Source organism: Mya arenaria, chromosome 14 (genome assembly GCF_026914265.1).
Source record: "Mya arenaria isolate MELC-2E11 chromosome 14, ASM2691426v1".
NCBI lineage: Eukaryota > Metazoa > Mollusca > Bivalvia > Myida > Myidae > Mya > Mya arenaria.
The window spans coordinates 12,152,399-12,178,707 of NC_069135.1; the positions used below are offsets into that span (position 1 = coordinate 12,152,399).

At 33.9% G+C, this 26,309-nt stretch overlaps 1 protein-coding gene across 2 annotated transcripts in view; it reads left to right on the forward strand.

Moving 5' to 3' along the window:
* Positions 1–26,309, forward strand: part of LOC128215834 (metabotropic glutamate receptor 3-like) — a 101,382-nt gene that overhangs the window by 8,850 nt on the left and 66,223 nt on the right. Inside the window, exon 1 of one of the 2 annotated variants that reach the window (XM_052922445.1) lies at positions 14,583–14,718. The exons of the other annotated variant lie outside the window; for it this stretch is intronic. The gene's annotated coding sequence lies outside the window, so the exon portion shown is untranslated. Of the gene's footprint in view, positions 1–14,582; positions 14,719–26,309 lie in introns of those variants that run through there. 2 annotated transcript variants of the gene reach the window in all.

Genomic DNA, 26,309 nt, shown 5'->3' on the forward strand with positions numbered 1-26,309 from the left:
CATACACATATTGACTAGTTTAAACCCTGAATAAACTTTGGTGCATTCACTGACCGTAGTGGAAATTCCATGCTTTATTGAAAAAGCTATATGTCTCTCGACCAGTGTCGTGTGTGCCTTCATCTTGTGTCTCTAAACAGGGTTCATGTTTGAATGTTTTACTTCTTTGTTTGTAGTTTCCATTGTACTATTGCAGTCAGATGTGCCACCGCAGTCATAAACATATATTAAACGTTGTTCGGAAGCATCGCTCATTAATATCTTCATTATTCATTTACTGTCATACAACAACTGCTTGGAAGAAAACAATCGTGAATGTTTGTGTTTTACTGATTTTATTCACACAAACTTGAATCATATAATAGTATTACCATCAATGCTATCACGAAATAACCGTTAGTTTTTGGTAGTTCAAAAGTAAGCACAGGTAAGATAAGTCCTGATGTGCGATGATTATACGCTGGGGTACCAATTGCAATTGGCGGGTTTCGTTAGAAGGCGAACAAACACTGGCGAGTTTAAACTTCAAATATAATAAACTTCATGTCAGAAATGCTGGCGTCATCATGTTGATAGTAGCAGAGGCGACAATATAAAATAATGATGTTTCTTACCACTTGCACATGTTGAACACTAAGATTCGACTCAAATAGTACATATAGTACATGTGGAGTTTAATCAAAGGTTATGACAGATATTTATCAGTAAGTGATACAATGGATGTATGATCAATGGTGACAATTTCTTTCGTTAGCTAGTATTATCGTCCTATAAATTTATACACGAACATATTCAGATATTTAGATAAGGGTTATCATTTGAATTGTTAATCGAAATTGAAATGCGTTGTTGAAAATGTGTATGAAATTTAAATCAACGTTGATGCATTGGTTTAAATACAAACTTCTTTAAGAGTTGAAAGGGGTGTAATCCATCCCCCTGGAATAGAGAATACTGATAAACATTGAACGGGACCTTTTGATTTAAAACTGGAATCCGACAAAAACTCATTTTGAATGAATATTGCATGAAACGCTCCGAAATTGCTTGTTATGGTATTTATATAGTAGCTTCTCTGGAAATTTCTTGCATATATAAATTAAAACTAAGGTCCAGCAAGAAAACCATAAAATATGTTGGCCCTTTATGATCGGGTTCAAGACTATAACGGTAAGTTTTGATGAACATGAAGAAGATAAATAGTATTAAATTGCACGGATTGCATTTCAACGTTGCCGTTACTGAATATGTCCTCCATCAGCCGGGTTTTTTGTGAAAAGGTTTGTCGAAGTGTTTTAAGAAACAAAACTCTCAATCAAACTGTAGTAAAAGACCGAATCCGACGTAGCATTTATGACGTAGTTTATCATGTGGTACACACACACACTTAAATAAAAGCAATATATGCCGTGTAAAATTCTTACTTTTTTAGATGTATTAACGAAGTCAATGTAAACACCTATAAAATTAAAAACCTTATAACTGGTACTGTGGTGTGGATGCTCTTCAAAGAAGACTATTTTTTTTTCTTCAAAATATTTACACATTGACAATTAATCGGCAAAGAAAGCCAGTTTTGTCTCTGTTGTCTAGTTTTATGAAATCCGAATTTAATTATATATACAAGTGGAATATGGTGTTCCTATTTTTCGGCAGTCGGAATACCGCCCAAATTTTCAGGAACCAGCCGTATTAACGGAGTGGGGACTTGACACCCTCAACCTTAAGCCATAAATAAGTCTGGAAGAGAGCAGGGAATAAAGCCCTTTCTGTTGATTGAATTCATATCTAATAGATAGATCTAATAATTTGGTATTTTTGTGACCTTCCTTAGAATCATTTTGCATAAATGGGTCTATGTTATCGAAAACAGTTGAAAACAACAGCTAGAGTGTGGTTGGATATGTGATGCACGAAAATCTGACATGCACTAAGTCGATGGTCGAAAGTACAGCAGTTTCGTCGGCACCCGTATCTTGTTTTACCGAGCTTACATTTAAAAGAAATAGTTGTATAAAACATTATGTTATTAAAGATTAAAATTCGACATGTTGCATTTTATTGGGGTATGGTATGCAATGGGGCTGTTCAAAATGGGTGGAGTCCGAAGGGCTTTTTCGCTTTTCTTTCTCTCGTTGTTCTCAACAGTGGGTAAATTAGAACAGCTATTGTAACCTAATTTTATACGACAATGAATGCACAGATAAAATAGTTCCTTATATGTATGTATATTTTCTATCTTTTCAATGTCAAGAATATTATGAATACGTATTATTGCATACACGGTGTGTTTTCGGTCCGTTATCGTGGTGTATTAAAACGCAAAAACCCGGGCGTTATCGGTAGAAAACGTGCATTATTCAGTTAATTAAAGTGCTGTTAATGCCCGGTTTTTTGTTTTACATATATGCGCTTTCAGGGCCCGCATCATAACAATGAAGCTGAGCGACCTGGTTTCTGACCGAAAGTTGGTCAACGATGCACTTTTGCACAAAAACATATTTTAGAATATATAATGTAGCTGCATACAAACACCAAAACAGGAAATAAACCACAAAAGTCATATAACTTACATATTTTCTGCTGAGTTGTCTTTTCCTGGCAAGCTGATGTGTTTACCAAATACTTTTTTCTGCAGTTGTTTTGGCTATTAAAAGCACTAAATTATGTCTAAAACGACTAACTCCTCCGAACTTTTAGTTATTTCTGTTTATTTTATTCAGAACATACGACTTATATGGACATGATTCCACTATGTCGTATGCAATGAACAAAAAAAATCAAATATTTTTTTATCTGATGCTGAAGATGCTGTACATTTTATCAAGAACATGTTTACAAAAAATTCAGGCTTAAATTAGTTATCAAAACAAAAAATCGTTAAAATAGGACTGAATAGGTAATTAATTGATTACCCAATAGGTATTGTGTGTAAATAATCCTAGTAATCCAGTAACTTTTCGAAAAAAACAACACTTTCAAAACGAATGTACACTGCAAAATATGGCGTCGAAAGAAAATGCAGCTGCGGAGTTATGTTTCGGCCCGAATCGAGCTTAATGTCAAACTTTTTCAATGACATCACTCATGACGTCATACAAGCACCCGCTATAGAGGTTATTTTGAACTAACTGTTTTTGCATCTTCGTGACATTTAACAGCATTTTTAAACACATTTACGTTTCTTCAACTGTCCATCCGTCATGAAATTATATACATTAAAATCAATCAAATTATCGTTGCTTATTTTTTTTAACTGCTTTACTGCAGATTACAGTTTTGCATGTTGCCAATAATTGTACTACGATTTCATTAAAAAAATAGTTCCGTAGTAAATATGCCCCGCCCCTTGGTATTATTGCGGCCAATGACAGGACAGAAGTATCGAACAAACGCTCGCTATATCGATGGGAAATGCCATTGCACTTTTTACAGAAATAAAGTGCAATTGATAAACAACAACCATCGTTAAGGAATGAAGTGTGAATGTGAATATTCGGTGATAAACGCCGCTAGACAAAGATAAACAGAAACTAATAATATGGCGTGTGATGATCATACTGTAATTGTGGCGAAGTAGACGCAACGGTATGTTCATCACTACCGTTTTCTTTCAGACATGCAAACAAAAGAGATTGTTTAAAGTTATTGACATAAAAAGTTATGTTTTGGTTATCCAAAGCCATGTTTTAAACAATTTACATGTATTGATGATTTTGACAGAACGCTGTATTCCTATCAAAAACACCATTTGGACAGTGACACGGTATCCTAATTTCAGTTTAAAGCCTTGTCACTTGCACCTTTCTGGATGAGCTGTGTTTCTGATTTCAATTTTTTAAAGATAACGACCAGAATATTGATAAGCTCTTTACGTTTTCGCTCTAATTCTTCGTCAAGAGCGAGCTAATCATACAATCTGGTGACAGTGGGCAGATTTTTCTCTGCCGGTGACAATCAAAATCGTCTAGAAGAATTTGTCATATCGCGGTGATGTTGTCCTTTTGAGAGCAGTTTTGTCGGTAATCAAAGTTCATATATAAATCAAACACTTCATATCAAAGCAATCTTTTGTCAGCTGTATTATTATGGTTGTTATTTGTCTTAAAGATGCCGTTTTAAAATATATCATCACCATTTAAGAAAATTAGCTTTCTATTTAGAATTTTGGTCTACGAGATTTTGTTCAGCCTTGTAAATATACATGATGGAACTAGTCGAACAATGTGTTTGGTTTGAGTGCGGCTACCCTTGTTGTATAACTACTGTCGTATTGTATTTACCCATACAACTTGTTTACAATATGATTCAATTTTTGTTTGGTAGTTACATTACATTCCCATAATGTTCTGTTCATATGAACACGGAACGAGTTTCCTCTTACATATGAAAACTTTGTGGTTTCAGATTTTCATAATAATTTTAACCATGAAACACATTCAGTGGGTTAAGTTTTCAATTTGACATAATCTTTGTTTGACGATTTTATTTCATAGGCTCAAACTTTGTCAGAACCAGCGAGTGGGACTCCATCCTGAAACGCGTGTCACAAGGATAAATATTAGGGTCTCTATTCTTAAATACTTTCGCAATGACTTCTTCTACTTTATCAATAAGGAAGCCTTGTATAATTATGCAGATGACAATACTCTTTCCGTGTGTGATGAAAATGTTGTTAACACCACTATTGAAGAGGTAAGTAACATTTTGATAGTCTGGTTACTTCCAATTAAATGCACTGACAAATTTCAAGCAATTGCTCAAAGTATATTTGATAGTTTATTTAAGTCTCATCAATACAACATATATACATCACCTATTAAATATACATTAAAATATGCATTGCCACTCAGTATATGAGTTATAAGAGACAATAGCACACAAAAAACCCATAAAACTATACATTACTTATTTAACATCTAAAATCGATATATACAAAAGTATGAAACTAGAAACCAATGCTAATCTTGTTTTAAAACTTAGTTAAATCAAACAAAAAAAATACTGAAAACATGAACGCGCACAAGCGTGCATACTTACGATATGGCTGTAAAAAATCGAATATCACCCCGGTCAGACCGTAGATGAACTGATTAGCACTCATTTCTAGCTAAACGTAAAATAACACAATACTTTAAGTTTAAAAAAACAGAAACAACAACAACATTACTTACACAAATAAAGCATCCTATAATTAAGAATATCGTTGCAGGTTTTCCCACTAAGTCTTGACAACATGTTATTTGCTAAAATAAAAGACAACTTATCTATATCGGACATACTTTGAAAAAATGGATTAAATGTGTTCGCCTTTTCTAACAATGGCATTCGTATATCATTATACAACTTACATATATACGCTGACATCATTTTATCATATATTTGGCTAACAACGGTGGATTTTGGTACATGGTCATTCATATTAGTATATATATCAAAGTCAAGGCTTACCATTTTCTCATTTACATAATAAAACCAAGATTTGTATGTATTACATGCCTTGCCGTTTGCCCAAAGAGCTATTCGTTTATTGATACGAGACACAGGTGTATTACACAACCTAGACCAATGTCCGACTATAGATTTCCACTGACGGATAATCGGTGGTACCCAAACAGCATAATCAGGTGTATATTTCCCAACGCCGAGAAAGAAAAGCATGGCTCTATTATGCACTGCGTATGCAAGTATGTTAAAGTAAAACATTTCAATATACTTAATTTCACGTTCGTTTGTGAAAAGGAATGACTTTTTAGGCGGTGAGGTAGATAGTTTATTAAATGTTTATGCACAGATTTCTAAAATGTGCAATAAGGCAAATAAGCAACTGAATATCCTACAAAGGGTAAGCAAAATTTTGAAAATCAATACTAAGCTTATTATCTTTAAAAAATTATAAGATCAAATCCTGTTGTTTTGCATTTTTGTACGGAGACCAACACAAGAAATTAGAAAAGATTCAATACAGAGCTTTAACAATAACTTTTAATAAATACACCTCAACTTACGAAAATCTTCTTCAGGTTTCATTTCCATTGCATCTGAGCAGGGTAAGATGCATCGCTATTGAAACTTACAAATATCTGTACGGTATATCACCAGAATATGTTCAAGCCTTGTAGCTTTTAAAACATGCAATTTTAATCTCAGATATGAAAACTGTGTAGATGTGCCATCAGTAAGAACAACTTAGTATTGGAAGAACTCTTCGCTTTGAGCCCAGTCAGGTATGAAACAGCCTCCCATAGAAAATAAGATGCTCTCAAAACTACAGGGAATTTAACCCAATGTGTGAATACTCTTTTATTATTCTTTTTTAAAAATAATAAGAATTGAGAATTATAAGGTGTTTTACTTAGTAGTAGTGTTGGGAATCGGACAGAAAAATTACTATCGATAATCGTTTATGAAACCGATCAATGATCAATTATAAATCGATTTAATCATAATTTAATTATCTTTGTTTATCATATTTGTGGCATACATATACAGTACATGCACCAGTTTTAATCACCAATGTTCCCTAACAATATTTTTTTGTACATTTCTTTTTATCAAAAACATTATTTTTTCAGAACGAAACTATCTTTTAGTGTCTTCAAGTAACTATTACAAAACATGAGACCAAGGATTAAATTTTTGTCTCACATGTAGTATTGAATACATTTATAAAATAAACACAAAGAAAGATATACATTTCTTTTTAATAATCAGTCAGTAACAAGTACAAAAAGCATTTGAATATTCTATATGTTTTACCAGATCGATTTCTTTCAGAAAACTGAGAAAACTAAATTCTTAAAAGGTAAGCAGTAAACGGTAATATGTTTAAAAAACACTTTTAAACCACAAACATGAGAAGTTGAGAACCAATCCTTTAGCAGTTGAATTACAAAGAAAATATATAATAAGGTACTGTACTGACTTGATAAGAATATGGCTAGATAACTTAACATAGAAACACAATAACATTTCAACACTAACTAGCATTAACCAGAAAAAGAAAATTAGTCGGTAGCGGCTACGTCCCTTGTTTCCATTATCGATTGTTCAAATTTCACTATCGATTGTCGCCGACGTAGGCCTTTCCGATCAATTGTCGATTATAATCGATCATCGGCACAACACTACTTAATAGCTTTTATAATATGTCAACTAGAGGAACCATGCGCGCGTAGATTGCCCGTACAGCCTGGAAAATTAATTGATATTATCACTGTATACAGTGCTCTAATTTATTTTACTGTTTGTGATTTTATGCATGAATATATTAAGAAAGAAGAAACGGCTTTTGTAAATAATTGTTGCAATAATGTACCTATTTAAAACTTGCTTTCACTAGGTCTTTTATTTCCAGGTCACCAGCTCTTTGTTATGTGTTGATATGTTATATATGTTATTCATATCGAAATATAAAGCTCATTGAGCTAATGTTTCTTGTAAGCATATACCCGACATTAAATAAAGATTCTAGTATCTTGTATCTTGTATAGGCGAAAATGTATTCTAACTGTTTTTATGGCAGAAAGATAATGGATATAAATACCGAGTAATTGCGTGATGTCATTGACCGGACAGTCGGAACTGCATTAGCGCAGACGTTTGTTGAGTCCAATGCATTAGCGATTTCAAGGGATACGACTGGTGTACAAAATAAACATAGTGTTTGTGGATGACGTTCGCAAAATGTGATGAGTAAGCTTTTAACAAAACCGCTGATGTAAGAAAACCCGTCGTTGGATTATTGATTTGAACAACATGCACGTTTTGAAGAGTAGAGTATTAGGTAATGGTATAAGATTAGAAGGCACGCAAGACAAATTGATACTTTATAACGGAGATAGTGTTGCAAGCGGACAAACAGCGATAAGGAAAGTGAAATCACCGATACTTCATTTCAACAGCAAAGGCAAAATAGATATAGCAAGGATTCGAACTGGTTTTAGAAACAACTTTAACGCCATTTTCAAGCTCCATCAGCTTTCGCAGGACGCGATTAAAAATATGCATTTTGAGTTTTGAGTATCAACTGTTACTTGATCGAGAGGTGCACTGGCCTTCATACTTGATCAGCAAACATGTAGACGTTTTTTCTCTCTTGATTTAAGTGATTCAACGAAATGATTGTTGTAATTGTAACGGCCATCATCATATGTATTATGCCTTGACGTTGATATTCTTACTATATATGGAGATAACACCCATGTTACTAAAAACTGAGATTGTTAACACTATTGTTCTTTTGAAAATCAGGCTTTGCCAATAAATGTCACTACCGGTAAATCAGCAATTTCTCAGTCTTGATTTTGTCTGCATATCGATTTCCTGATATCTTTTATTAAATATCGGTGTATATCGTCTCAGGTTTTAATTGAATTATATTCTATAGTCGATTCTGGCTATTATATCTCTATATGTTTTGACAACAATACAGTTTTCCGTACGTATACAGCAATATTACGAATAATAACTCAATTCTTGAATGGAACAGAATAAACAATATCAATTAGTAAGGATACCTTTGAACTTTTCTATTAATCATAATGTATAAATGGTACTCACATGTCCAGTTAAGGTTTATGTGTGTCCGGTAAAAAGCTTTAAAAACATTGCATTATTCAAAGGACTTTTCTTTCTATGAAGTGGAATATGGTCCAAAGTTATAGAAATACCAGTTGTTGTTGAAGACTATTAAAACTTTGAAACTGTTTTTAAATATTATCATCACGTGACATCTTTTGGGGGTCGAAAAGGAAAGTGCATTTTAGTTTAGTAAATGCTTTGATATAAAAAGGCTTATAAAGATAAAACATAAGTGTGGTCCACATTCCTTCTTTATGTGACAAAGTAATGATATGCTGTCGTACCTGTGGGACAGCGTTCATTGTTCTCAATATGCTATAGTAGTTCGACCCCGTAAGAACTGGATATCAGTCAATGGAGTTGGAGAGAAAAGGGAACGTTGCCATTTTGTGGGAAATAAACACCATACAAAGGGAAACAAAACATGTTTCAAGAAATAAGGTCGTTAAAGGTTCAAACAATGTTAATTGTTTGAAAATATGTTCTGGAAAACTTGTTTGTACATTTTGCACCTTAAGAGTAGAACTACAGAAATATCAGATTCTTTATTGCATCCAGATCGTTATCACATGGTTAATAGATCACTATAAAGCAGTAACCGCACATAAAACACATACACAATGGACTACTGTATTGAGAAATATTGAATATAAATCATTGTACTACAAACTCAATGTATCTATTTTCGACAACAAAATATTGTTTCACCAGAAAGGTTGAGCAGTTTCAAAGTAAATTGTTAGCTACTCTTGTGGCAACAGATTTCCCCAATTGGCGATCTCTGTATGGTCAGATGAGTGATTAACTTTCGGTTTAATTGCTCTTTTTTGTTCGTATTTTTCCCAACAGTTGTCGATCAAGGTGTATGATGTCCACAACTGGCCTGTCTGCGGATAAAGGGTAAATCATAGCACATTTTGTGTTTGTACAAACTGATGCAAGGCGATGTTTCCACATATATAAGAGGCTGTTCTTAAAATTTTCAATTCATTTCGATTTGATATCCCGATAAAAATTTCGAAAGCTTAGATATTTTACTGTTGTTATATTTATATTTTCATTTTATCTATCCTCCTGTTTTCTACAACAACGAAGCATACATTATTAGACTATATGACGACATAGCTTTATACCTGACAAGCTATTTCAGATGGCTGTCTTTGATTGCCTGCATCGTTCCTTTAAATAGTTGGCACTGTTGCCCCGGTTTGATTATTTCTTTAACATATCTGGTTTATATCCGGAAGTTGTGAGCTACACAGATGATGCGGCTTGATTTCCTGATTTACAGGTGATTTTAGAACATGTATCTGGTCGTTGAGTATTTAAAATTAATGTATCAGTTTATACGTTATTTTTTGTTCGTTATTCGTCAAGTTGATGTCTGCTGTTTGAGGTTTATATATTTCAATGTAGTAATTTTTGATGAATGATGGGACAAGTGAGTGTGAGGGTATGGCCATGCTTACTTGTTGAAGCCCTGAGTAGACTAAGGTTCCAGTGAGCTCTTGTTTCACAGACCGTTCCAAGGTGGTAATCCCTCGATTTAACGGAATAGCAATTTTGATGATAGCATGGTTTAATGGTGGTGTTTGAATTTGTTAATGTGGTGTAAGGTTTTTTATGTGTGCATTTGTCTATGTGATGTTAATGTTTATGATGTTAATATGTTTTTGTCTAAAGTTCATTGTCGTTTCAGCCCTTGTCTTATGCGTCTGAACACGGTTTATTTTTTGAATTTGACTTCTTGGCTTGTTCCTGTATTTTTCATTGTATGAATCTTATTACTGGTTAAGTCATCATGCTAGTTTTACTTCAGGTATCAGACTTCAGATGATTTTTATGTTGCTGCCGGATTCGATGAGGTTTGAATGATTAATTCTTGTAATCATTGGTGAATGTTGAGACAAATGGGCACATAGTTAAAATCCCGGGAACTCGTGTTCCAGGGATCTCGTGTTTTACTGACTGTTTCAAGGCGGTATCCCATCATTTATTGGGTATGGTCTGTTTATGGTGTTTTTACGTTGGTGTCTCTCGTTTAGGGTCGTTTATGCCCTAACCCTTGTTCATCTAAACAAGGATAATGTCCCTCATGTATTCATTGTATAATCGAAGTGAAATTGACTACAGTTATTATCAAACATAAAAATAAGTAAGTAATTAATGATTGTAGGCCAAAGTACATTTATATCTGGAACCATTTGTTATAAGAGTTACTTGCCTTATTCTATTGCTTATAATCTAATATGTGTATTTTCTTGTGTTTATTTAATTGAATTTATGGACAAGGATATTCGTTATATAATTGAATAACCATACTCGTAGATACTACAGACGTGTACTGCCTTTGTTTTTGTGTCATGTACATACTGTATGAAATCGATTTTGTTGTAATAACGAATCAGACATCTGTTTTGGCAGTTCCAAAAGATAATCCTTGGACCAAAGCTCAAAGTGACAAAATCATGATGTTCAATATGTTACCTTTGGGTATCATTCGCGGGTCGTTAATATATCTTAAACCTTGCACTTGTGTAGCCACTAAGATGGTCAATACGTCTTCTGTCGTCCAATACAACTAATATATAAAGTGCATGTGAAATTTAATTAAGTGGTACGACAAAACTTTCCCATTAAGTGGCGCAATGGATGCATTATCGTTTATGGCGAATTTATATTCTATCTTTAACGAGCATTGACATCATGTACGTATGCACACAAACAGGACAGATTCAGCTAAAGGTTATTATATGAATTGTTCATGTGAATTGAAATGTGTTGTTGAAAGTGTGCTAGATTGTTTTAAACGGTGCCTTGCGAATGCATCTGAAAGCTACTTTGTTACATTGGTTTGGAACTAAGAAACTTCTCTTAGAACATAATATCATGAATAAATGTGATAAAAAGGTAACAAATAAGGCACTACGTTACATTTAATTGAATTTTTTTCATGACCTTTACTGCCATCTGTTTGGAGTGATGTTAAGTTGGGAACACAACATTTTGCTAACATACTTGAACAGAATGGGGAACAAAGGCTAGATTTCTGGTAAGGTATAGTTTATGCAAAATGTTTTGCCGTGCACTTAAATCAATTGTCGGAATCACCGCGGTCCCGTCGGCACTTACCATCCCGTCACTTGTTTGACCGAGCTTTCATTTAATATTTATAGCCCTGTAAACGCACTTTAAGTGATCAACGCTAGACAAACAGAAACGGAAACTAATTATATGACGAGTGCCGTACTTCGGTTGTCATGTTAGCACATCCGGCCCAGCACGCTTGTTAAGTGAATGCAACAACAACATTGTTGAAAATAAAGACTAAATGTACGCATTCAACTATCGTCTAAAATGATTGAAATAAATGGGGTTTTAATTATCTATAGCCATGCATTAATCATTTATTGAGTTTACGTAATAAACAGGCCGCGGTATATCTTTAAAAGTACATCAATAGGCATGTGTCACGATGAACTCCAATTCAGACTAGTTAAAAGGTGTGCCTACTGCACATTGTAGGCCTATGCTCTTTTTTCGATTTGAAATATTTGGAAAAAATAGACTGGCATGGTTCTAAAATGTTCGTTCTAATTTACAGAGATAGCGAGCTAATCAATAAAGATGCTGAAAGTAAGCAGATTTGTCTCTGCCTGTAAAATCAATCTCATCCAGTGTTATCCGTCATCTAGCGATACAATGGCCGTTATGTGAACAGTATTGTTGTTAATCAAAGTACTGAAATCCCCGCCATTAATATCTAGAAAATGATGTTGTAAAGCTTCATTTTCTTGGCAGTTCTATTGTTAGTATATCCTGCCCTTAAGATGCTGTTAAAATTATACTGTTAACACGATTTGTTTAAGTTTAATCGTTTTTATCGAAGAGAAATGAACTGTCAATCCATACCTTATAAGAGAAGAGAGCAGGTTATTTGTGAAACCAGGAGTGGTATACAATATGCCACTTAAGTGAATCTTATGGTCATACATCATTGACCTCATTCACTCCATAATTGTCAGTTATTAATAACAAGTAATCCGATTAGCTACATCGTTCTTAGATCGATTAAAACGGTGATAATGGTATAAGGGAAAACCAAACAGCGATAAGAAAACTAAAACTATCAAATATTCAATTCAACTCTTGGCAAAGGCAAAATAGCTAAAACAAACAGGTTTTAAGAACCAGCTTATATCCATTTCCCTTTTTTAGCATCGTTCAAAGGACGCGAAAAAAGTATTCTATGATCGTAAGAAAGAAGACAAATTTGCCTCCATCCATTTTTTTCAGCAAACTTTGTGTATTTTTATTCTCTGGATTAAACAAAATGGCTTCATCAATGATGACAACTGTTCGGATAGCAAATGATTCAACATGATGAAGGTACCTTCAATTATCCCTGATTTCATTGTATCCGTCTAAATGCTGCTGTTTAATTTTCAAAAATCAACAACAAGTAAGTCATACCTTGATTTTGGACATACTTAAATAATGTTTGTCATGCCAAACATCGTTGTAAAACTTTAAATACCAATAAGCATGTAGCAAGCCCTAACACTATTGATGAAAGATGACGGGGTTCCAATACAGAGGATTGTTGCAATTTGCATCGGAGTTTTGTATTTTCGAAGGCTAATATTAAATGTTGTACTTTCTGACAGAATACAGAAATAATAACCGTGTTACTATAAGCCTGAGAGGGATTCTATTGCTTCTTGTAAATCTGATTTTGTCTATGCCCCATACAAGTTATGTTGCTCAGCAGTAATTTAGCAATGTCCTTCTCCTTATTTATGATTTTAATTGCAAATCGATTGGCTGCTGTTATTACTTCAAAAACGGTTTATATCGTCTCAGGTTTTTTATTTATTTAATATTTTAAGATTTATTTTCATAATGATACTAATTCCCATGCAGAAACATAACATAACAATAAATTTATCGGGAATGGAAAGGGAAGAATACTAGAGCTGTCACAGGAATGACGACCAATACGCCGCATAACTCAGTAGTGTGGCCAGTGAGACTTACAGTGTTAATGATATGCACCTTGTCATAAGGAAGCGGAAACCGTTTTATTTGCAAATTCTAAGTTGAAAAGATGAAACGAGGATATAGCTGCGCAAGAAATACCGAAGTCAAGTATAACATTTATTCTAAAGAGTTAAACATGTGTAGCAAAACATTTTTAAATCTGTCAACCGTTTTATGGGCTATTGTCCTGACACCTATGTTTGGCAAATTGTAAGTTGAAAAGGGGTCCAAAACCAATATAACATGTAAATGAAATTGGCGCATGTACTACTAGTCTGTACCATAATCATGTGGTGACACCTTGTGTAGGACAGAAATTGGAAAAGTAACGCAGAATTTAGTTTAGTTTATTCATAATATGTGTAATAAAAGACATATGGATGTACTAGGAAATACATTTTAGACGACACATTAGCAAACATGATACGGGTAGCGTATTTGAACCGTCTTTCTGTATTGGACACATTCAATGATTTTATACAAGATATTGTTAATTAATACGGAGTAGAGTCCTTTATTGTGTATTTGAAATAATAAACGAATGTATTAAACAAATCAATATCAATTACCCGCTGTGATAAAAATTCGCATACAAATATTTACAAATATCACAATGTTAATAAATATCGACTTCTTGGATTTCAATAAGCGCTCGTAAGCAAATATTAAGGAAGTTGTGCGGATAAATAATACTTGTTTGGTATGATAGAAAACGCATGACTGAATATATTATTGAAATAGAACAAAATGCGTAATATTTCCAGAACATTGTTTACGTAATCAGATATATGAGCAAATCCGTTCAAGTATATTTAACTGAGCAATATGAAATAGTGTATGGATGAGAACAGGCATGCATTTCTCTAGATAGAGCCTGCACTTCTTATCTTCGAGCTTACTTTCCACTCCTGCGTATATGCTTTCTTAATATAATTTTGTGTGGATTTATGACGAACATAAATATTAATTATTCCAAATAGTGGTAGGCCTTTTTCTGTTCAATATCCGAATGTTGACACTGGAGTTTGTATTGTTCCTCGGTGGAGCTGTAGAGAAAAACAGGAGAACTTGATACGGGCTAATATGCTTAGAACTGTAAGTAAACTCTTGTTCATATTTCACACGAGTGTGTTTTGAATGAATAAATTGTAATGCGTTTGTAAAATAGTACCAAACCAAGAAATTACTTTTCAGTTCTAATTGTTGCAATGAATTCCGCGGACTCGTAACTTTTTTGAAGAAATACTATTTTGGATTAAACAAAGTTATAAGTAGGTTAACTGGTCATTGCTTTTTTCTTTTTAAGCCACTTACGTTTTTATTTCGAGAAAGCTTATACTGAGAAGACATAAATCTGATCCACATTGCTTGACAAATGAATGATATGCTGTCGTATTCTGCTCTCAATGATACCTCTGGGACAGTGTCCATTGTTCACTCTTTGTCGTAGTAGTTCTTTATAAGATCCTGATATCAACACATGGTCTTAAAAGAGAAGAAACCCTTGCCTGTTTATGTTTTATACCAAAATAGCTCATTATTTATCCGGTGAAGATATTTTGATGCATGTGTGATCTGTTCGTGATGTTTGTATTTGTGTATATGGTGATTGATACGTGTGTGTGTCTAGTTCATTGTTGTTTGAGCCTTTGGCTTGTGCCTCTTAACAGGGTGTATTTAGACAATGTGAATTACTGGGTTGTCCCTGTAGTTTTGAATCCATTATTCATTACATAGAAATTATTTGCAAATATCAAAACGAACGAAAAGCTGATTAAATTACCCTAAGAAAATAAGTCATGTGTAATACTCGATCGTAAAATCATTTAATGACAAACTTAAAGGTGATATTTGTGTATGCACTTATTTGGGAGCAAGGAACATATTCTGCATTTTCGAATTGTCCCAAATTTATATTCCTAAGAAAGGCTCGCTAATTGACTATTTTGTCTTCTACCTCAACGTTGAATGGCATTAGCATACAATGGATCTAAGGCGGTGCATGCCGCCTCACCCTCTCATTTGGTTAATTCACCTATTATCTTAACCGACAATATAGTTTACACACAGGTCACTGGTTCCACCCACAATGACACTCTGAATGTACAATGAATCATGTAATGTTTAAGTGGGGAAGTAAAACGATCCAGCCAATTGCCGAATTATATTTGTATTTGTAGAAACTATTGACTAAGCACCTGAAAATGGAAATGTTCATTCCTTTAGCTAATCATCGAATATTCAATACTAAATCTTCGTATATTCGCAGAACTGTATTCACATGCAAAACAGATAAAACGTTCTGATAGGAAATGTTGATAAACCTTATTACACGTTCACCTGTAAACTTGAATACATTCATCTGAATTAAAAACGCATTATATAAGTGCAATGGTTCGTTTAGATTATGTTTGCATAAAAGTATAATTATTAAAAAAAAATCGCTGATTGAAATGAAAATGAAACACGTCTAATTCTAAATCAAACGTACATGGACACTGACAATAATGCATTGAAAATTACAGGGGCATGCCCTGAGGTCAAACAAATATCCAATGTATGGGCACAACCGACACTGAATTTCAGACTCACACGTGCAAACACCACCAACAGACCACGCACGCGCCAAAATAGCTTAAAAGTGAAGGGATTACCGGAGTGGAATGGTCAGTGGAACCCTTGTTAACAAGAATACGACTTGATTAGTGGTTTAAACTATTCTTTATGAAAAAATAATCTCAGTTTTGTGCCAATACGTATCAAGGATTACACAATCCAAAATATAACCCTTATACATCCAAGCCACGCCTCTAGACACGCCTATTTCGCAAAACAATATAAGTATAGGACGAAAGCGCATGTAAAAACGATGTTGTTGTTATCGAAATTTTACATGACAATAACTCGACTTGGCTTCACCGTTCCCTTTCTTTTTAGATCATATTTCTATTTAATATGATAGCACACAAGCCTTCGTCCAACGGGCATGTACCCGGGAAACACATGCAAAGTTTCAACTTATTAACTGAATTTACCCTGAAATCTATAGACATGGCTTTTAAAACTGGTTTCCAAATATCATTCCACTTTTTGTCCTTTTGACAACAGTATGGCTCTACTCAATGCACTGATGAACCAACTCATTTAAAAGAAAGCTCCTCGTCTATAAGGCCAAATAAAAAATAGGTATGTTTCAGGTTACCCGACCGACCCTATTTTTTCCCGCCGACCCTAACCTATTTTTCCCTGAAAAAATTGTGATTTGGGTACGAAAAGCATTTGTTACGAAATGTATGTACGTAAAGTTGACAATATTATAGTTGGATTTCTGAATGTATTTACCGTACTTCACCTTAGAGTTCGGACACCATAAAATAATTAATTTTTCGCTCTCCGAATTCATAGAAAAAACCCATTTTTACATTTTATCTACATGTATGATAAACATGCCTTTTTTCTTCATGTCCGCATTTTACAACTTATTAATTTATCCGTAGTTATCAATGGTTATTACGCCTATAAGTGTAACTCCTTCATCAAGTTAATTAAAATCCCATTGCATTGAAAAGAATAAACACCTTTTATCGGCTTCAGATCAAACAGTCACATTGTGTGACGTCACATAACTCTCAGTTATAACCCACGAGGATCTCATGGAGAGCATGGATATTGCTATGCAGGATTAATGTTTCTGAGTGGTGTTTTCGATTGTAACTTTAGTATTGCATTTCTAACTTTAATTCATCACATTAAATAGTTACCTGTATCATTGAATGTGTTGATTTTTATTGTTCTATTGATGTTACAATGAGTATTACTGTACGATTATTGCTTCATAAAGTCTATATTAAAAGTGTGGTACAAGTTTGAAAGTTTATTGGCGGATAGTTTTATAAAAATGTCATGTCTTGTGTTTTCTTTATCTCTTGACTGCCATTGTTGTTTCCTTAATCATCCATTAAATATATCACACTTCCTTTTCAACAGGCAATAAATCGTTTAGGATGGGTAGTAACTAACTAACTTATCACAGTGATGTATACGGTTAGGTATTGTAACGATAAAGATCAATAATGTTTGTCTGTGAGACTTAGTAACTGTAAAAGTTACAATCGATGTCCTTTGGGTGTCCGAAAATTAGGTACCTAAAATAAATTATTTTTGAAAATAATATGGATGTCCGAATTTTTAGATTGTCCGAACTCTAAAGGAAATTAAGGGTAGTTTGTGCTTGTGTGGCAGGTATATTTCAATTCTTGAACTATATTTTCTTGTCAGATACAAATGTGTCAGATACTGACTTTCGGATTGATATGTCAGATTTAAGTGTGCAATTTTGACAATAAAACCTGCATGTTACTTGTTCTTCAAACCTGAACCCCCAGGTCCTCTTGACAGCATTGAGGTTTTCTTGGCTGATGGCTTATATGGTAAATTTGCTGTCCCACTCTTTATGTAATTATGTTACAGGGAGGTAAGCATTCTACAGAGGGTGATTGAAAGCAAAAGGGTGCATACAGAAAAGTAAAACCTTTCCTGGAAAGTCTTAACTAATAGCAGAGTGGTGTACCGTAACTTAGTTGAAATCCAACCATCATTGTCAAAGTATTTAACCAGACAAATAAATAATGTTTCCTTTGAAGCATGGAACATGTTTAAAAACTACTGATAAACCTGAAAATTGATGACTTTTATTTTTGTTACTTTCTGAGTCAACAGTTACTGAAATCAATATATCAAAAAAAAAAATAAAAAAAAAATAAATAAATATTCCGACCTACCTACCCTATTTTTTTTGGCAGTGTTACCTGAAACGCACCTATTTTTTTATTTGGCCTAATTGATGTGGGAATTCTCAAAAACACTGTATGCTTACTTCTCAGCGGCGTTGAGATCCATTGTTTGAGCAACAAGTCCATTTTCACTGTCAGAAGTTTGTGTTTTTCTAAACCGAAATTTGTGTCCTACCCTCGATTGATCTCGCTCTTTAAACCAAGGTCGCTCTCGGAATATATTTTTCTTTCTTCGACTGGGATTCGATCTGCACAAATGCACTTCCTGGGTTCTATCTCTCACGTCGCACACCCTTTAAGGCGCTCAACAGTTCATTCCTAGCTAACAAGTTATGTCGTACCTCACGAACTAAGAGGCTCATTTCAGAAATACATGTAAAGACATTTATTCGTAAGAATTGAAGTTCAAATACCGACCTACCGTTTTATCATGTTTAAAACACTTAGAAACACTTTCATTGCAAAGATAAGGAACGCTAAGAATGGAATATGATAATACAATTCAATATACGCCCGCTACTTTTTGCACGGCTATATATTGGCAGTATATAGTACAAAACAGTTCCTTCAACCAATCCTGTTGATTGAATGTATTATGTAAGTCGTTCAGTAAGTCGGTTAGTGTGTGCTTTAAGGACCTTTTACAGTACAGTACTGTGGATCCTGTTTTTATTTTGCATTCATTGATTCAAAAGCAGTTTGAAAGAAGAAAAAAAGCTTTACTGTTGTTTTATTGATTATAAAAAAGCTTACGATTGCATTGATAGAAACAGACTCTGGTATAAATTTATTAAGTTGGGAATTGATGGTAAAGTTTTGTCCCTAGTAAGATCAATGTATAATGAAGTGAAACTATGTGTAAAACACTTGGGAACATTATCAGATTTTTTTAATAGTGACATTGGCCTGTTTCAAGGAGAGATAACCTTGCCGATATTTTTTTCTCTCTTTCTTAATGATATTGAAATGCATTTACAAGAAAACCTTGACGTCGGAATTAACATTGACCATATTTCAATTTATTTGCTGCTTTTTGCCGACGATGCGGTTATTGTATCAGAGACTAAGGCAGGATTGCAGAATTCTCTAAATAGTTTACATTCATACTGTCGCAAATGGAACCTCACTGTTAATATATATAAGACTAAGGTAATGGTGTTCAGAAAGGGTGGAAGACTAGGTATTAATGATAAATGGTTTTATGACAATAAGGAAGTGGAAATTGTTAGCTCGTTTAATTATTTAGGAATTGTATTTAGTAGTGGCGGTGCATTTATGCAAGCTACAAAAACTTTAGCTGGAAAGGGGTTGAGATCACTTCACTCTTTGATGGCGCTAGTCCGTAATATTAAAGTGCCAATAGATATAATGTTTAATCTGTTTGATGCATACGTATTATCAGTCCTTAACTATGGTTCTGAAGTCTGGGGTTATATAAATTCGGACGTGGTAGAAAGAGTCCACAAAAAGTTTTGTAAATGGGTATTAAATGTGAAACAGTCAACCAATTCGTTGGCTTTGTACGGAGAGTTGGGCAGGTTCCCATTATATATCGAAAGACATGTAAGAATGGTTAAATATTTCTTAAAACTGCATATAGTCAAGCGAGATAATTGCATTTTAAATGCTATATTACAGGATCAAATTTATAGTGTTGAAAATCATTCGTCTACGAACTGGGCATCAAAGGTTAAGGAAATTCTCCAATCATCCGGTCTTTATGAAATATGGTTATACCCTGAGTCGGTAAAAATGGACGTATTTGTTCCCGTACTAAAAAGTAGACTCAGAGATATTTATATCAGCAATTGGAGGTCTTGGTTAGACTTGTCTCCGTCTCTAGATGTGTTTAAAGAAATTAAGACAAATTTTGAACAATCTTCAAATCTCAGTCCTGTTGAAAATACAAAGTATAGAAGTATTTTATCTAAATTACGCCTTTCATCCCATAAACTAATTATAGAAATAGGTCGACACAATAAGGTTCCTAGGAATGAAAGAAAATGTTCACTCTGTAATTTAAATGATATTGAGGACGAATTTCATTTCGTCCTCAAATGTCCAGTATATGCGGACCTTAGACGTCAATATATTCCGAAGTGTTTTTACACTCATACGAGTTTGATGAAATATATTGTTTTAATGCAAAGTTACAACCAAACCACCCTAAGGAAGTTAGCGCTTTACTGTGATAAGTCCTTCAAATTACGTGATTCCTTAATATAGTATAAATTTTTGCTATGTTTCTTTGGTATTTTGATTGTATCATAAACGGGAGAGTTTAAACATAAATCTGTAGATCCTTAGGACATACGAGATGTACATATTCTTTTTCCTTTTGTGTGCTTGTTTTTCCTTTTGTTGTTATTGTTGTTGTTGTTGTTTTTGTTGTCTTTTTTTTGTAATATTCATATCCTTAAACAGTAGCCACAAAGTTGTATGTATCACGCAGCTTGAACCTTGCGGCTGTATTAATCAACGTTGAGAAGTATTTATATATAGAGAGAAATTCATATAGATTTTTATAACATCGAAATCATTACCTTTTCATATTATACCTTAATATCGATGACATTCTTGTTATTGTTATACACACTCTCACAATATCTATATCAAACTTATGATTGATTTATTAATATAACTTATGTTATAATTGTCACATGACATGCATTATTTCTATACATATTGTTGTGACGATGAGCTTTTTATGCTTAAGTCGAATAAAATTTCTGTTCTGTTCTGTTCAGTGTTAATTGGGAGGGTAAGGTCAAAAATTAATCGTTTCAATGTTCATGTTTAATTAGTTTTGAGGAACGATCTTTTCTGAGAGTTAAACATACATACTTGGTGACATGTTTTGTGGTATTCAAAAGTTGGATAAATTTAACAAAAGAAGATTTTATCAGATGTTGGATAACAAAGCATTCACATTCTTTCGGAAAAGCCTGTCGACATTTTTACTCTGTTTGTATGTCAAACTGCCCCATACTACCTTATCAACAATTTCTTGAGAATTCTTGATGATATCAAATAAGTTATTCAAAAAAACAATGAAAAATAGTGGACGAAATTTTCTGGTTACAAAAATGCAAATAGCTTTTTTTTAAAATAGCTGCAATCACTACAAAACCTCAATCATTGTTGATTGGGTAGTTCTGATAAAGTTTGATAAGTTTGACTCATGAATATATTCATTTTGTGTAAGGACATTTCCGGGAAAACGTCAATGGCTTTTTGGAACTCTGATAAAACATTTTTTCGTAAAAATGGCTTAACTCCTTATACAGCTTAACACGTTGCAACAGAAATATACATTATGTTTCCTAAATAGTTTACCTCAAAACAAAATAGAAATTAATTTATTTAAACATTTTAAATTTTGTTCCTTCAAAGGACGTTTGTTTTGTGGCCTGCCGGACATATAACCTATTATCATATACTAGACCTTGTTTCCGGTCTGATTTAACCTTCACGTATTTTTCTGTTTCACATGTGTATCACTCCACATGTTTGTACACAACAACATTGGAAACAATAATGGATTAATGAGTTTAATACAAGCAAATAATACGTGTATTTCTCTCTTTATTTAGTTTTCTTTTTTGGTAAAGATTTATAAATAGTCGAATTTCCATTTTTTTATGAAAGATAAAAAATATCACTTTCAGGATTAAACAGGTTAATGTTGTGATTTACTGGATATTATCTGAGTATTCATTATACTTGTATACGAAATTAAAACAATAATCGTCACTATAGTGAAATAACTCAATGTCTCCGACTTTCTAAGTTAGTCCTGTTTCAAATTATTTCGGGTGCAGGTGTGTGAAGTTGGCGCGTAGCTCGCAGATCGTACATCAACATAAAAATAAATAAATTGGTCAACCTGGATCGTAGATCGCAGATCGACAATGCATTGTTGACCTAGATCATAAATCGTAGATCGACAATAAAACGGAAATATGAATCGGTTGAGCTGGGTCATAGATCGTAGCTCGACAAACTAAAATACATGAAATATTGTCGACCTGGATCGTAGATCGTAGATCGACAACCTGTTATAAATACAGTAAATATATTGTTGACCTGGATCGTAGATCGTAGATCGACAACCTGTTACACATAAAAATCGGTTGACCTAGATCGTAGATCGACATGGTAAAACAGCATAAAACATATTGTTGACCTGAATCGTAGATCGTAGATCGACAACCTGTTATATATAAAACTATTGTTGACCTGGATCGTAGATCGTAGATCGACAACCTGTTATAAATAAAAATATTGTTGACCTGGATCGTAGATCGTAGATCGACAACCTGTTACACATAAAATCGGTTGACCTAGATCGTAGATCGACATGGTAAAACAGCATCAAACATATTGTTGACCTGGATCGTAGATCATAGATCGACAATGCATTGTCGACATAGACCATAAATCGTAGATCGAGAATAAAAGTAAAACAACATCAAAAATAATGTTGACCTGGCTCGTAAATCATAACTCGTTGATCGACAATAAAAGTAAAACAACATCAAACATATTGTTGACCTGGGTCGTAGATCGTAAACCGATAATGCATTGTCGACCTAGATCATAAATCGTAGATCGACAATAAAATGGAAATCTGGATCGACAATATTTCATGTATTTTAGTTTGTCGAGCTACGATCTATGACCCAGCTCAGCCGATTCATATTTCTGTTTTATTGTCAATCTACGATTTATGATCTAGGTCAACAATGCATTGTCGATCTACGATCTACGATCCAGGTTGACCAATTTATTTGTTTTTATGTTGATGTACGATATACGAGCTACGCGCCACCTTCACACACCTTTCGGGTGCTGCATTTATGCATTACATGGAAATGGTGTTTGTTTATCTCGTACAGTCACGATTTTCGGTTTGTTTTGAAAAATGACAAAATTGATAATGTACTCTAGATTTTCTATGTGTTCAATTAAAGTACACAATACATCACATGACGTCGTCAAAATCGAAGTTCTGCTGATTTTGTTTAAATATATTAAATGCTTTACAAAGTATAACATTATATAAGAACGACATCTGTTGACATCTTTATCGTCACCCAGCCGGGCAAGTGGGTATTCTCCGGGTTCTCCGGTTTCCCCCCACAACAGAAGGCCACACTTGGGAGACACACGTGAAACATCGTGCCAACGAGAGTGATTAATATAATGTTGTAATAACCCTTTTCACAGAAACGATTTGTTTTACAAATTCTCAACAGATCAGGAAGGTGTGGTAGAAAAAACAAACAGTGTAACATCGTCCGGGGTGTACCTTCCACCGGATATGTGTACTAGTGCATCAATCGTTTTTACTTCTGATTAAAGAACATTGGTCATTTTCGAATAAAAGGCCAATCTAAGAACTGTTTGTTATATCAATAATCATGAACAGAGGATAATAGCTTCGAGAGCAGCTAATAATATTTATTTGTCTTCCTTCACAAAACAAATATTAATAAAAAAGGTAATTTACTTGAGACCGCCGTTTTCTTTTCAATTAATTAAACAGAATGTTGTGCAAACATTTGGCACAAAAGTAATTAAATACGTATCTTTGTGCGAGTATGATCACACATGGAAAAATAGAGCTATTAATATTATGGTATGGATCCGTTGAAGCGTTTTCAATATATAGTAGCAGACTAGGGCCGCATCATGCTGTTTTAATGGGAGAACCGGTTCCTCAATGTGTCTCTCGGAAAGCAAATCACATGTCAAGTTTGAGAAAAAAAACAACAGATGTACGTATCATGTTCCCTTATACGGAATTGGAGTTTTCTCATACTTTATTAAACTGTCACATTATGTATTTTGAAACCAGCCCATAAATGTACACACAAATGGTGTTATTTTGTTTTAACGAAAACCTATTTCTTAGTTGATAAATATATGAACAGATTTTCGCATATTTGCATGTAATCTATTAACATGAAACAACACATGCTCCGACTAAAAAGATTTGTTCACGGTTGAAGCGGATATCTACACACAAAAACCTGCCTATGAGTTTGAGAAATTGCATGGCGGGAGAGAAGACAATTTATGGTTGTACATAAAAACGGAAAGCCCTAAATGTCAATTATGGGCGCCTATCATTGGCTTGATAATTTAACAAAGGAAAGCCGGATTTCTCAAACAATTGTTGCTTCTTTGATCGATGAATTTCTTAGCTAGCAGATTTGTATACCGTTTTCATTCTTTATAATATATATATGGAAGTAATAGTACTTCAGGACTTATTCCTAAAACTTTCTCTTTATTGCCACTTGAACACACTGACAAATCATCATCAGTAACGCATCTTACACTGTCTTTTTCAAGTTTTTGCATATTTCATTTTCCTAATCCTAAAATCTGCGATAATTTTGGAGATTGGTGGTTGATATCACAAAAGAGCGGGTTGGCTACGTTCATTCAATGTGGCATTTCGACGGTGTATTGATTTCCCTAGAGACACGTATTTTGCCGTGCTGTCGTGTTCCTTTCCTAAAAGCCATTAAATGAACAAATGTTTCTTGCGTTTATTATATCATTGATACATTATTATATTTCATCGATTTTGGGTTCCTTTTCTTAGAGAACTTTTTACTTGCAGTAGCTTAGCAAAGTAAATACGATTGATTACAGAACCCAGAAAAACGCAAATAAAAAAGAGCTCAAAATCACTTATAGCCACCCTTAATTATCAAGGTTAAAAATGCATGAAAGGTGAAATGCATGTATGTCATTCGAAGGTTTTTTCTGTAGATGTTGTTGTTGTTGCTGTTACAAACTGACTACAATGCTAGAAACGCACTACGTAAATATTCCATGTTTTATTTCTAGAGCGACATGGTTTTGATGAACCTTCAAAGTTAGTTTGTGTTATATCTGCCATATCTGCCTTTAGGCACTGGTTAGTTTCTGAAAAGCATCATTAAAATGTTCAAAGAGGTACAGCACCATCCTATATAGACTGAAATAAAAACGTAAATGAGCGCATTACAGCATTAGGGCAGACGTACATCTGGAACATCAAAATAAGAATCGATATTTCAGGAATTATATGAACAATCCACCACGTACAGTAATCGTCACTCTAGTGAAATAACTCAATAACTTCAAGTAGAATAAGAAGCTGATATCGAGTTATTGCATTAAGTTGACGTTAACTGTATTAGTACATGTACTTGAAAATAATATAGCCTGAATAACAAGTTGATAGAACTGTAGTAGTGGAAGTTAAATTTGATCTGAACTTAATAAAGAGGCCTTTGTGTGCCAACAGTAAGAGTATGGATGGACATTGATGTTTACCTGTGCCAGTGTGGTGATAAACATTGCGACTCCGTTCTTACATGTCTTCAGCTCTCAATACATGTCAGTTTTTGTTCATTTATCATCATGTTATATACATTAATGGTGTCAGATAGCTCGATGGATGAACCTTGCATAATGAAGCGGCGCGACACTTGAGCTTCAGAAGCCCCCCACACTTCACAGGAAACTGGCCGGGTTTGCAATTAAGGCCCATAGTTCCCAATTCGTCTTGGAAGGGTGACGTTTGTTTCATTATTTCTCTCCTCTTGATGAATTGGACGTCGTTAGAGCTAACCCAATGTCGGAGAAAGACAACCTGATTGTTATTTCATGCTTTTTTCATTCTTTTTAAATATATGGAAAGAGCAGGGTTCAAAGTGATTGTTCTGGTAGCCCTTTCTTCTAGGACGTGATAATGTTTCCATGGTGATCTAATTTTCTTTCTTTTTTCTAAAAAAATGATATGTTTTCCTTTATCAAATTATTCGGAAAAACTGCATCGTGTACATTTAAATTATTACAAACATATATTGTACACCCGATGCATATTGTATG